Consider the following 11664-nt stretch of genomic DNA (forward strand, 5'->3'; position numbering starts at 1 on the left):
TTGCTCTGTAGCCTCCTGCCAGCAGAGAGGAAATGTTATCCAGTGTGTAGTGTTTCCACGTCTTCCTTCCCTGATCAAACCCTTTCTCTCCTCTCCTGTGTGTCCTCAGCTTGCCTCTGTCTGTACAATCCAGTTAGCGCGATGGGGGGAGGAGGAGGAGGAGGAGGAGGAGAAGGGGGGGGGGGGTGAATCACTCTCCCGCCGATGCTGACGGAGAGAGGGAGCGTGCCTGGGAGAGAGAGACAGAAAGAGGGGGAATGAGACGCTGCTGTGATAGAGGAGTGGATAGAAGGACAGTGTGGTGCAGTGGAGAGAAATGACTGGGGAGGGAGGGAAGGAAGGAGAGAGGGAGGAGGGGGTAGAGGGACGGAGGGAGGGAGAGGGTAGAGGGAGGGATAGGACCTGGCATGCAGATATCAGCCTTGCTGCTAAATTTAACCCACCCCTAATGACACCTCTAGCCCCCTTCCACAGTACATACACAAACACACACACACACTTGGCCAGATGGTCCTGTCAGGGAACTGATCCCTAAGGAGTCTGGGACAGTCCCCGTGGAGAGAGAGAGAGAGGAAGGAGAGAGAGAAAGGGGGGTAACTTGTTTCAAGTGCCCAGGGGTAGGTTAGTCCGATTGGGTGATTGTTGTTTTATGAAGAGAGTGAAAACCTTGACAGGGGAACATGAAGTATAGACAGGTTTCCAAGTTGAAAGAAACTGGCCAGTAAGACCCTAATTGCATCTACCATACACATCCTTTAGTTCTATATGATTGTACATGTCATTTGATGGCATCTACCTTCATCAGGACAGACAGAGAGACAGAGAGAGAGAGAGAGAGAGAGAGAGAGAGAGAGAGAGAGAGAGAGAGAGAGAGAGAGAGAGAGAGAGAGAGAGAGAGAGAGAGAGAGAGAGAGAGAGAGAGAGAGAGAGAGAGAGAGAGAGAGAGAGAGAGAGAGAGAGAGAGAGCGAGAGAGAGAGAGAGAGAGAGAGAGAGAGAGACACAGACAGACAGACAGACAGACAGACAGACAGACAGACATGCAGACAGACAGACAGACAGACAGACAGACAGACAGACAGACAGACAGACAGACAGACAGACAGACAGACAGACAGACAGACAGACAGACACTAACAAGAGGCAGCACTTTGGAAGGCTGAGCCCTACATGTAATCAGGACTTTAGTTTTAGTGAAGCCACTGGTACCCACATCACCCACAGCTTAAACAACAGGTGACACAAGGTGACAGAGTAAAATACATTGTAGTTTTTATTTGACTCAGGTGGTCTATTCTGGATGACAATAGAGTCTGGGTGACCATGTCACCTGGTCTGGTACCTTAGGACAAGGCATTTGATTTGCATGTGGGGAATCAAAATGGTTGTCTGATAGGAGCATAGTAGTATTCAAAAACAATATCCAGATTCTATGTTCATTTGCCAGCCAACTCTGCAAATAATTGAAAACTGTATTTTTCAAAGAATCACTGAACTTCACAGCATGTTCTTTCCCCTTTAAAACCTAGGGTTCCTTCCAGAAGTATAATGTTCTACGCTTGGACCTTCACTGAGGCATGCTCTCCTGTGGGACTACTTTCTGTCCGACCACACCACGGCAACCACACTGCAACAACGGGATTCATCTCAGACTCCTTTCAATGTGTCCTTGGCTCTATGCAGGTCTGTGTTTTCAATCAGTGAGCAGTGCTGCGGTGGGTGTGTGGGTGGGAAGGCTTTTCCTCTGGCCTCTTGAGTAGCAGTGGTGTCAATGTTTCAGTGTCTGCAAGTGTTTCTGGACTGACACAAACTATGTGTGTGGTGAGGACAAGGCACATTCGAGGCTTCCATTGTGTCAGTCCCCAGCTGTCATCTGAACTTCTCCTTGACACACACACACGTACATCTTCTCAGAAACAGACTAAAAGCTGGGCCTCACAATCCCCGCTAGGGGAGGTAGAAAATATCCCCTTATAGATTTAGACCTCAATGGGCTCCCATCGTCTCTGAGCTTATTTACAATGTGCTGGGGGTTGTCATGGAGACGTGACGGTGCCTGTATTGTCAGAGCCACCTGTTGTCCTTCTCAGGAGAACAATAAGGCAGGGTAGTGGACAGCATGTCACTACACACTCAGTCCCACTGTAAATGAAACTGTTGGAATACAGGAAAATAGATTATACAGCCAGGCTAACTTTTTCCAGAGAGTTGAGAGGAGTCTCTTTATAGTGTGCACAGTTCAAAAAACACATTGAGTTGCCAAAGACACACATCATTCATCAATTCACAATGAACTCTGAGGGACGTTCCTGTCTAGTCTGACTCCCAACTCTGTTTGTGCTGTCTTGCCAACTTTGGCGTGACGTTGACATAGCAGTTGGCAAGACAGCACAAACAGATGTGGGACTCAGGCTAGCTCCTGTGCCCTCAGATATAACTAGTTCATCGTTGGCCTTGCGGCCAGTCACTGTGGCATGATGGATGTGATCTGCCTCTTGGGGATGCTGTGCTGAATGCCTGCGCTGATGTATTTCATTGACAGCTATGTCAGCCATTTTGAGAGTGATGTACTATCCTTATATCCCAGCTAGGTTTATTTACGATACATAGCCTAGCAATTTAACATCCTCTCTAACTGACAAAGTGAAGTAAGAAAGTTCATATAGCCATCAGTTACTTTCAGTCATCAGCAAGAAATTGTCAACTGAAGAAAAATGGCTATAAAATATCTTGACTTCTATAAAGGGAGCCGGATAGAATATTGACATTGAAGCATCCTAGACCTGGGACGATAAACCGAACCACTTATCGTGGACATTTTGCTGATATCGTTCATTATAATAAATAACCCATAGGGCCCTACTAGGAAATGTGTAGTTTGAAATAAGTTTGCTAATATGAGTGACTGTTGAGGCGTAACTTAACCATGCCCACGAATCACAAGCATCATAAAATTAACCTCACTGACAGCTCCCAGTGTGATCCAGCTGAATGTGCAGGGCTAGAAGTTCCCACCTGCCCATCTTTCATCGCCACCCAGCCCGCCGGGAGCCTTGCAGGAGGGGGAAGGCTATTTCCGTCGCACCCCCTGGTCTGAGCTGTGATCCATCCCACTGAGTGTATGTATATATAACACCTCCACCTGGAGAGGGAGGGAGGGAGGTGCATTCCAGAAATAGACCCCAATACCAAGGACTGGTAACCAGAGAGGTGCATGCTCCTCAGGCGTACCATGGGCCAGTCTGGATGGAGCATACTTATGATGAAAGCTGAAGGATATATGGGTTATCAACCCCACGCAGGTCTAGACCACTGACCTATAGACTAGGGTACTTTGGCCAATGAGGCATGAGGCCCTGTCTAGAATCAACCTCTAGCTCCTCCCCCTATAGGCTAGATCTTTAAGGACTCTATGACCTCATCCTCTCTCCACCTCTCCCATTTTGTTGTTGTCCATCACATAATGGCTGCTGTGCTGCACAATACTATGCCTTTGACCTCAGACAAAGTTAAGTGCTTTTCATTGTCCCTGCCAGACATGACGTTGCCTAGTGCTCCATCCCAAAATGACTCAAACAGTACACATGCACGCATGCACACACACACACACACACATACACACACACACACACACACACACACACACACACACACACACACTAACAAATGGGCCATTATCGCTAATAAAAGGCTCTCTGGTGCAGAGATGCTTCCCAGAAAGACCATTCACAGCTGCTCTCTCCAGCCAGCGTTAGCTTAATGCTATACAGTTGAAGGAGACAGGTGGTGCATTTGTAAAAGCACTCTATGGTGACGACTACCTTTTTACCCTACTGTCTATTCTCAATGTGATGACTGTTTAATACACTTCACTTCATTTTTAGGACATCACTTTGCCAGCCTGGGTCTCGGAAGCATAGCTGATAGTGGAATCCCCCCCTTGTGTGCTATTGACAGAATGAGCTACAGATGCTTGACGGGGAAAAAAGAAAAAACACATTTTGACAGTTTATTTGTTAAGCTATTGCTCATCCTGCAAATGTTTAATACCATATGGGATTTCTAGTTTCCCAACTAGTGCTAACATTTATATTTTGTTACTTTGCCTGTGTGAAACTACATTTCTGCTTCACAGAATTTTTGAAAAGAAAACGTTTTGGTGTCTAGAGGAAGAACTAAAGGGCTTGTTCCCAGGGGGAGAACTAAAGGGCTTGTTCCCAGGGGGAGAACTAAAGGGCTTGTTCCCAGGGGGAGAACTAAAGGGCTTGTTCCCAGGGGGAGAACTAATGAGTTTGTTCCCAGGGGGAGAACTAAGGGGTTTGTTCCCAGGGCAATAACTAAGGGGCTTGTTCCCAGGGGAAGAACTAAAGGGCTTATTCCCAGGGGAAGAACTAAAGGGCTTGTTCACAGGGGAATAACTAAGGGGCTTGTTCCCAGGGGGAGAACTAAAGGGCTTATTCCCAGGGGAAGAACTAAAGGGCTTGTTCACAGGGGAAGAACTAAGGGGCTTGTTCCCAGGGGGAGAACTAAAGGACTTATTCCCAGGGGAAGAACTAAAGGGCTTGTTCACAGGGGAAGAACTAAAGGGCTTGTTCACAGGGGAAGAACTAAGGGGCTTGTTCACAGGGGAATAACTAAAGGGCTTGTTCCCAGTGGAATAACTAAGGGGCTTGTTCCCAGTGGAATAACTAAGGGGCTTGTTCCCAGGGGAAGAGTAGAAAGGTGCCATGTAAAGTCATGTGACTCTCCATCTCCTCCCTTGGCCCTAACCTCCAGGAAGCAAGTGTTGTAAAGCTCAGATTCACACCCCCTCCCTTCCCCGTTCTCTCCCTCAGTGTGATGGGCCCAGTCGGACAGTTTAAAAAAAGAAATATTTATGACTCAGCATTCACTCTCATCTTCCGTTCCTGGAGCTCTCTTGTGCATGTGCCTCAGCCTCAGCCTGGCCAGCAGGACGGCATGAAGAGCAGGTTTAAACTTAGCTGTCAGTTCTGTTTGGCTATATGTTCCCTTACGGCTTGTGGCTCGGGGAAGCACACGGTGTGTGTGTGTGTGTGTGTGTTAATTGGCTTCTCGTTTCAAAAACATGTATTTTGATGCTCATAAACATAGTATGAAATGCACTTTTTGTTTAGAATTGTATTAAAAGGTATCCTCATAGTGTTTGATATTGCTGCTTCAGGTCACAAGCATATCAAGGCTGTCTGCTACTAATGGTGTCTGACCGCTAAGGCCAGGTACACATCACTGTCACAGGTCTCTGATGTGGACAAGGAGGAGAGGGCAGATCTGGCTTCAAAGGAGAACTCCTGTAGAAACTGTAGACACTGCATTATGCTATTTGGATACCCGAGCAGACAAGGTGAAAAATCTGTCGATGTGTAATTGAGCAAGGCACTTACCTCTAATTTGCTCTAGGGGCGCCATACTACTATGGCTGACCCTGTAAAACAACACATTTCACTGTCTGCCCCTATCTGCTGTATGTGACAATAAAACATGGTTAATTGTATTTATTTCACTCCCTGAGCACATCGATTAAGGCAGCCCCCCACACCTCTCTGATTCAGAGGGGTTGGGTTAAATGCGGAAGACACATTTCGGTTGAATGCATTCAGTTGTGCAACTGACTAGTTATCCCCCTTTCCCTTCCCAGTAACTCTAACAACAGTCCTGATGATTCCTCAATGCAGGTGCAACCGCTTGTCTCCCTCTAATGGTCATACACTACTATTACATGTTTTTTTTTACATTTTAGTCATTTTAGCAGACGCTCTTATCCAGAGCGACTTACAGTTAGCACATACATTATTTTTATTGAACCCACAACCCTGGCGTTGCAAACGCCATGCTCTACCAACTGAGCTACATCCCCTGCCGGCCATTCCCTCCCCTACCCTGGACGACGCTGGGCCAATTGTGCACCGCCCCATCTGCAGCTGGCCAATTTGATCTTTGCTGTTTTCCCCTCTGTGTCTCCCTGCTCCCGACCATTTTTAGAGGCGCCAAGAGCCATGGCATTTACAGTCAGCTGTTTAGGGATGATTTAGCCTCGCTGGAAGGTAGAATTTCAAGCAATGCAATTTACCATCCATTGTATTTTATGTTTACTGTATTTATATTGTATATTATGTATGTTGACCGTGTAAATTCCTATGTCTGTATTCTGTCTGTATATTTGTCTATTGCTGGGTATGAGTAAATGTACTTGGTGAATAAGTACATTCTGATTCTGACGGTGAAATGATGGTGAAATGTATGTCAAGTGAAAGCATCCAATGGCCTATTACTCTTCTCTCACTGCTTTCCGACCTCCCTCTGAGATTCGAGGGTGAAAACGGATTATCACACATCTATCTCTATCTGAGAAACGTTCTATTGTAGGATAAAACAATTTAAATGTAGCCTATAAAACATTTAAAACCCTGCAACATAATTGAAAATATCAGTATTGTCAGATCAGTGGTTAACCTAACCCCAGGGAAGGGAGAAAGGAAGCAAGGAGGAAGGGATGCAATTGTAGGTGAGATTGGAAAAGATGGCGGAGGCGGAGGATGAAGTGGATTGTGAATCTAATGGCGGTAGAATCAAGGAGGATTGGAGTCTTTTTCAAAAAAATGGAAAATGGAGTAAAGTAGGGTACAGTGATGAGAACGTCCCTTTATATCTTGTAGGAAGAAGGTTTGTTAATGAGGAGCAGCTTATCCAAATACCAATCTTGAAGAATCCATTTGAGCTATCCAAACTGGTGGAGAGAGTGATGGGTAAAGTGAAGGATGTGAGGGTCATGAGAGGCGGGTTTGTTTCGATTCTTTGTACTTCTGCGGATCAGAAGGAACGTGTGTTGCGGAAAAAGTTTGACGTGTCGTGAGTGTCTCTTCGGAACAGGGCACCCCTCAAGGGGGTAATATATTGGGTCTCGTGGGAAGTCGATGTTAAAGAGATGAAAAATATTCCTGGAGTGATTGATGCACGTCGGATGAATCGAGTGGTGAATGATGAAAAAGTGAAGAGTTTATTTGTTCTTTCGTTTTTTGATATGGAGTCTCTCCCTATTCAAGTGCAGTTGGGGTATATAAACTACAAAGTCAGAGCATTTATCCCAAGACCAATGCAGTGTGATCACTGTAAAGCTTTTGGTCATGTGTCAAGGGTTTGCAGAAGGGAGAAACCGAGATGTCCAAGTTGTGGAAAATATCATTTAATGTGTTATAAAAGTGATGAAAAAGTGAAATGTTACAATTGTGGTGGGAACCATGAAGCCACGGTGAAAGAAAATGAGGAGGCCAAAGTTAGGGTTGTACAGAGCATTTCCAATGCAGCAGCGGTTAAAAGGGTTGAGGGTTTGAATGGTGCTCCTGAAGAGTCCATGGTGGTGGATAGGCCTTCAATGAAAGCTGCAGGGGTTGCCTTTCACCAAGATGATCCTGACATTTGAAAGGTTAAAAATGTGGACTTTGTGGCCTTTATCGCAATGGTGATTAATGGCACTACCAAGGTGGAGAAAATATAGAAATCATTGTGGTTGCGGCAATTTAATCCTCCAGAAACGACAGAACAAATAATGCAACAAATATTGTGGTTAAATTCAAATATACTAATTGACAAAAAACCTTTATTTTTTGACAGAATGTTTAAAAAAGGTATAATCTTCGTAAATGATATCATCGGTACGACTGGTGGAGTTATGTCGCACATGCAGCTAACAAAAACATATGGAAATGTCTGCTCTACCCAAAATTACAACCAAATAATTGCAGCCTTACTGCAAAAGTGGAAGAGGAAAGTGGAAGGGGGAGAAAGTAAGGAACTTGTCTGTCGGCTTTGCATTAAAGAACATAATTGGTTAAGGAAAACTGTGATAAATAAAAAAGTATATCAGTTTCACTAAAGGACCAAAGGATTGACAGCCGTCCCATATAGATTGCAAAATAGTTGGGAAGAGATTTTTGACGTACCGATCCCATGGCATAGTGTTTATGAACTGACACGCAAAACGACACCGGATTCAAAAATTAGAATCTTTCAATTTAAATTATTATATAATATTCTTGCTACCAATATAATGTTATTTATATGGGGAATACAATCTTCCCAGCTCTGCAGATTTTGCTGTGAAGAGACAGAATCATTAGATCATTTGTTTTGGTTCTGTCCATTTGTAGCTTGTTTTTGGACATGTCCAGGAATGGCTAAAGGATTGCAATATTTACCTGGAGCTAACCTTGCAGATAGCATTACTGGGTGATCTGAAAAGTCATAGTCAATCGATAAATAATATAATAATACTTTTAGCAAAAATGTTTATTTTTAATTCACAATCTGTAGAAGCAATGAGAATAGTTTATGGACATAGTTTAGAGACTTGTCCCAAAGCCACTCCTGCATTTCCTTGGCTGTGTGCTTAGGGTCGTTGTCCTGTTGGAAGGTGAACCTTCACCCCAGACTGAGGTCCTGAGTGCTCTGGAGAAGGTTTTCATCAAGGATCCCTCAGTACTTTGTTCCGTTCATCTTTGCCTCGATCCTGACTAGTCTCCTAGTCCCTGCTGCTGAAAAACATCCCCACAGCATGATGCTGCCATCACCATGCTTCACCGTAGGGATGGTGCCAGGTTTCCTCCAGATGTGACGCTTGGCATTCAGGCCGAAGAGTTAAATCTTGGTTTCATCAGACCAGAGAATCTTGTTTCTCATGGTCTGAGAGTCTTTATGTGCCTTTTGGCAAACTCCAAGCGGGCAGTCATGTGCCTTTTACTGAGGAGTGGCTTCCGTCTGGCCACTCTACCATAAAGACCTGATTGGTGGAGTGCTGCAGAGATGGTTTACCTTCTGGAAGGTTCTCCCATCTCCTCAGAGGAACTCTAGAGCTCAGTCAGAGTGACCATCGGGTTCTTGGTCACCTCCCTGACCAAGACGCTTCTCCCCTGATTGCTCAGTTTGGCCGGGCGGCCAGCTCTAGGAAGAGTCTTGGTGGTTCCAAACTTCTTCCATTTAAGAATGATGGATGCCACTGTGTTCTTGGGGACCTTCAATGCTGCAGAAATATTTTAGTACCCTTGCTCTGACATGCACTGTCAACTGTGGGACCTTATATAGACAGGTGTGTGCCTTTCCAAATCATGTCCAATCAATTGAATTTACCACAGGTGGACTCCAATCAAGTTGTAGAAACATCTCAAGGATGATCAATGGAAACATGATGCACCTGAGCTCAGTTTCGAGTCTCATAGCAAAAGGTCTGAATACTTATGTAAATAAGATATTTCTGTTTTATATTTTTAATACATTTGCAAAAATTTCTAAAAAACCTGTTTTCGCTTTGTCGTTATGGGGTATTGTGTGTAGATTGATTAGGATTTTTTTATTTAATCCATTTTAGAATAAGGCTGTAACGTAACAAAATGTGGAAAAAGTCTAGGGGTCTGAATACTTTCCGAAGGCATTGTATGTATGGTCACTTCTATCCAAGTTTCCCAACAGTCTTCCAAAATGCCTCTTCCCGTATTTGAAGATTTTTCACACACACACACACACACACGCACACACACACACACACACACACACAGTTTTGTTACTTTGAATTCATGATTAAACATAATTTAAACAAAATGCACCGATATATCTGGATGATACTAGTACATTGTGTCCAAACTCAAATGGCAAAGTGTTTACATTGATACTAGCTATACATACTCACACTTTCATACTCACATTCACACATGAACCCCACCTTCAACAGGTCTGATCACATACAAGGTCCCTGGTTTGGCCTCATCTCCCTCACACTGGAGAGGCAATTGAGTAGTCTACTTCCTTACATTAAACTAGGCATAGCTCCGGTGCTGATGTGCTCTCCAATTCTTGCCCTCCCACTGTTTATTATCTACCTTTGTCTCTATTGCACCTTATCTCTCTCTATTTTATCTGTTTCTATGTAGCCTATCTTCCTTGGTCATGCATGTCTGTGATAGAGACAGAGATAAGATTTTATGGGAGAGAACCCTGTTCTTAGACTTAAACCAGTACTGTAGAACATAACGTGTATATAATAAGTATAGTATTAATGGCAGTGTAGCCTAGGTTGCCTCTGGCTATGTCAGAGGGAATGTTTCTGTACTTGTATCAGTACATTTTAGGCTACTAACATAGACCTAACTATTATTGTAAATGTGTGTGTTTACCTTTTGTTATAATAACCTATTTTCAATACAAATGATAGGACTGACTGAAAAACTGACTTTATAGGCTCGGTTGTAATTAATTACATTTGAAAGCCCACAACAGCATTGCTGTTAGATAGCTCCATGTATTTAGTTACCTGTACGAAATTAATAATACCCTAAAACTTTTATTAGCTGTATTGCTAGCTTTATTCAAAATAGCACAACATACCTGCCAGGCTACAAGTCCACTCTCCAGCGCTGCCTCTCTTTACGCGAAAATCGTCATGCAGACTTCATGGAGATTCCGCGCACTGGATAATTAATACTGAGGTATTAATTTGTGATACCTTACTAGGCTAAAAACTGCGTTTACTCGTTCATTCGTGTCCGTCAACCACTGAAAGCATAAATGTGCCAAACTTTGTCTGCCTCTTCTTATCCATTTGGTGGAATTTCAACCAGGCTCTGTCTTCTCTGCTTCCCACCTCTCCTTATGCACTTCTCAAATCTCACTCCCTCTCAGTCTCACAACAAGAGGATCATGGTGGTGTCTCGTTTCCCTTAGCAACCAGTTGCTATAGTAATATTCCTAGGTAATTCAAAGTGTTATAGTATGTTGATGATGACAATGAAGAGTCCAGATGAACGACCAAAATAGTTAGATTAGACTGGTTATTAAATCAAATACATTCATTTTACAATAATAGACCCCTAACCTCAGAAGAAACGTCTCTTATAAACATCTGTGTGCAGTTGCAGGGGGTAGCCTACTCAAAAATAGAGAGAAAATTCAGGAAAACATATTAAATCCACTTTTTGCACAGTGCAAGGAGGTTCCTCATCATCTTAGCTGCTGCAAGTCTCGTATTTCCCAACATCTTTGCAGAAACTAGTCGTTTCTATGAGAAGCATCTGTGGCCACTTCTGGAAGTAGCCTAAATGACATCACACAGTGTGACCAAAACAAAGATCTACACAAATGCAAGAGGCATTTCTCACTCAATACAAAAAGTGGATTTAATATTGTTAGGATATACTGGCTTTGATTCAGTTACTCACCTGGAAGGAGAAGAGGCACTGTGTAGTTCGCTGTGTTCAATGAAATAGGCTACCAGAGAGAGGACTTGAGGATCTTTTAGTTAAATTATGTCCACTAGGCCTAATTACCCTGAATGTGTCTTTCCCCAGTATGGTCTTCCATACTGGGGAAAGGTATGGCAGTGGAGGTGTGGTGTCTAAGGAATTTATGACTTTGCTAACGTTTGCAAATGGTATCTTGGAGGATGTTGATTCAGCTTAGGGAAGCATCTGGGGAGCAGTTTTATAGGGGCACCCCATAAAACAGAGGAAGTCTGTTGTGTGGAGTCATGGGATTGGTCTCTAGGGGAAACCACCCATATCATGGTAAAGATTATAAATACTTGGTTGAGACAAAGGAGGACAGAACAACATATTATTTTGGGTCGTTGTTCTCCAGATGCCTGCAGATGTCTGTAAACTTAC

At 43.7% G+C, this 11664-nt stretch overlaps 1 long non-coding RNA gene across 1 annotated transcript in view; it reads left to right on the forward strand.

The window, feature by feature from the left end:
• The window catches only part of LOC311109758, a 57141-nt gene extending 55466 nt beyond the window's left edge, over window positions 1-1675 (forward strand). The window contains exon 3 of the long non-coding RNA XR_014610628.1: window positions 1528-1675. This is a non-coding gene — a long non-coding RNA (uncharacterized lncRNA). The remainder of the gene's footprint in view (window positions 1-1527) is intronic.
• The last annotated feature ends 9989 nt before the right edge of the window (window positions 1676-11664 follow it).

The sequence above is a fragment of the Coregonus lavaretus genome (genome assembly GCF_964263955.1).
Source record: "Coregonus lavaretus genome assembly, chromosome: 35".
Taxonomy (NCBI): domain Eukaryota; kingdom Metazoa; phylum Chordata; class Actinopteri; order Salmoniformes; family Salmonidae; genus Coregonus; species Coregonus lavaretus.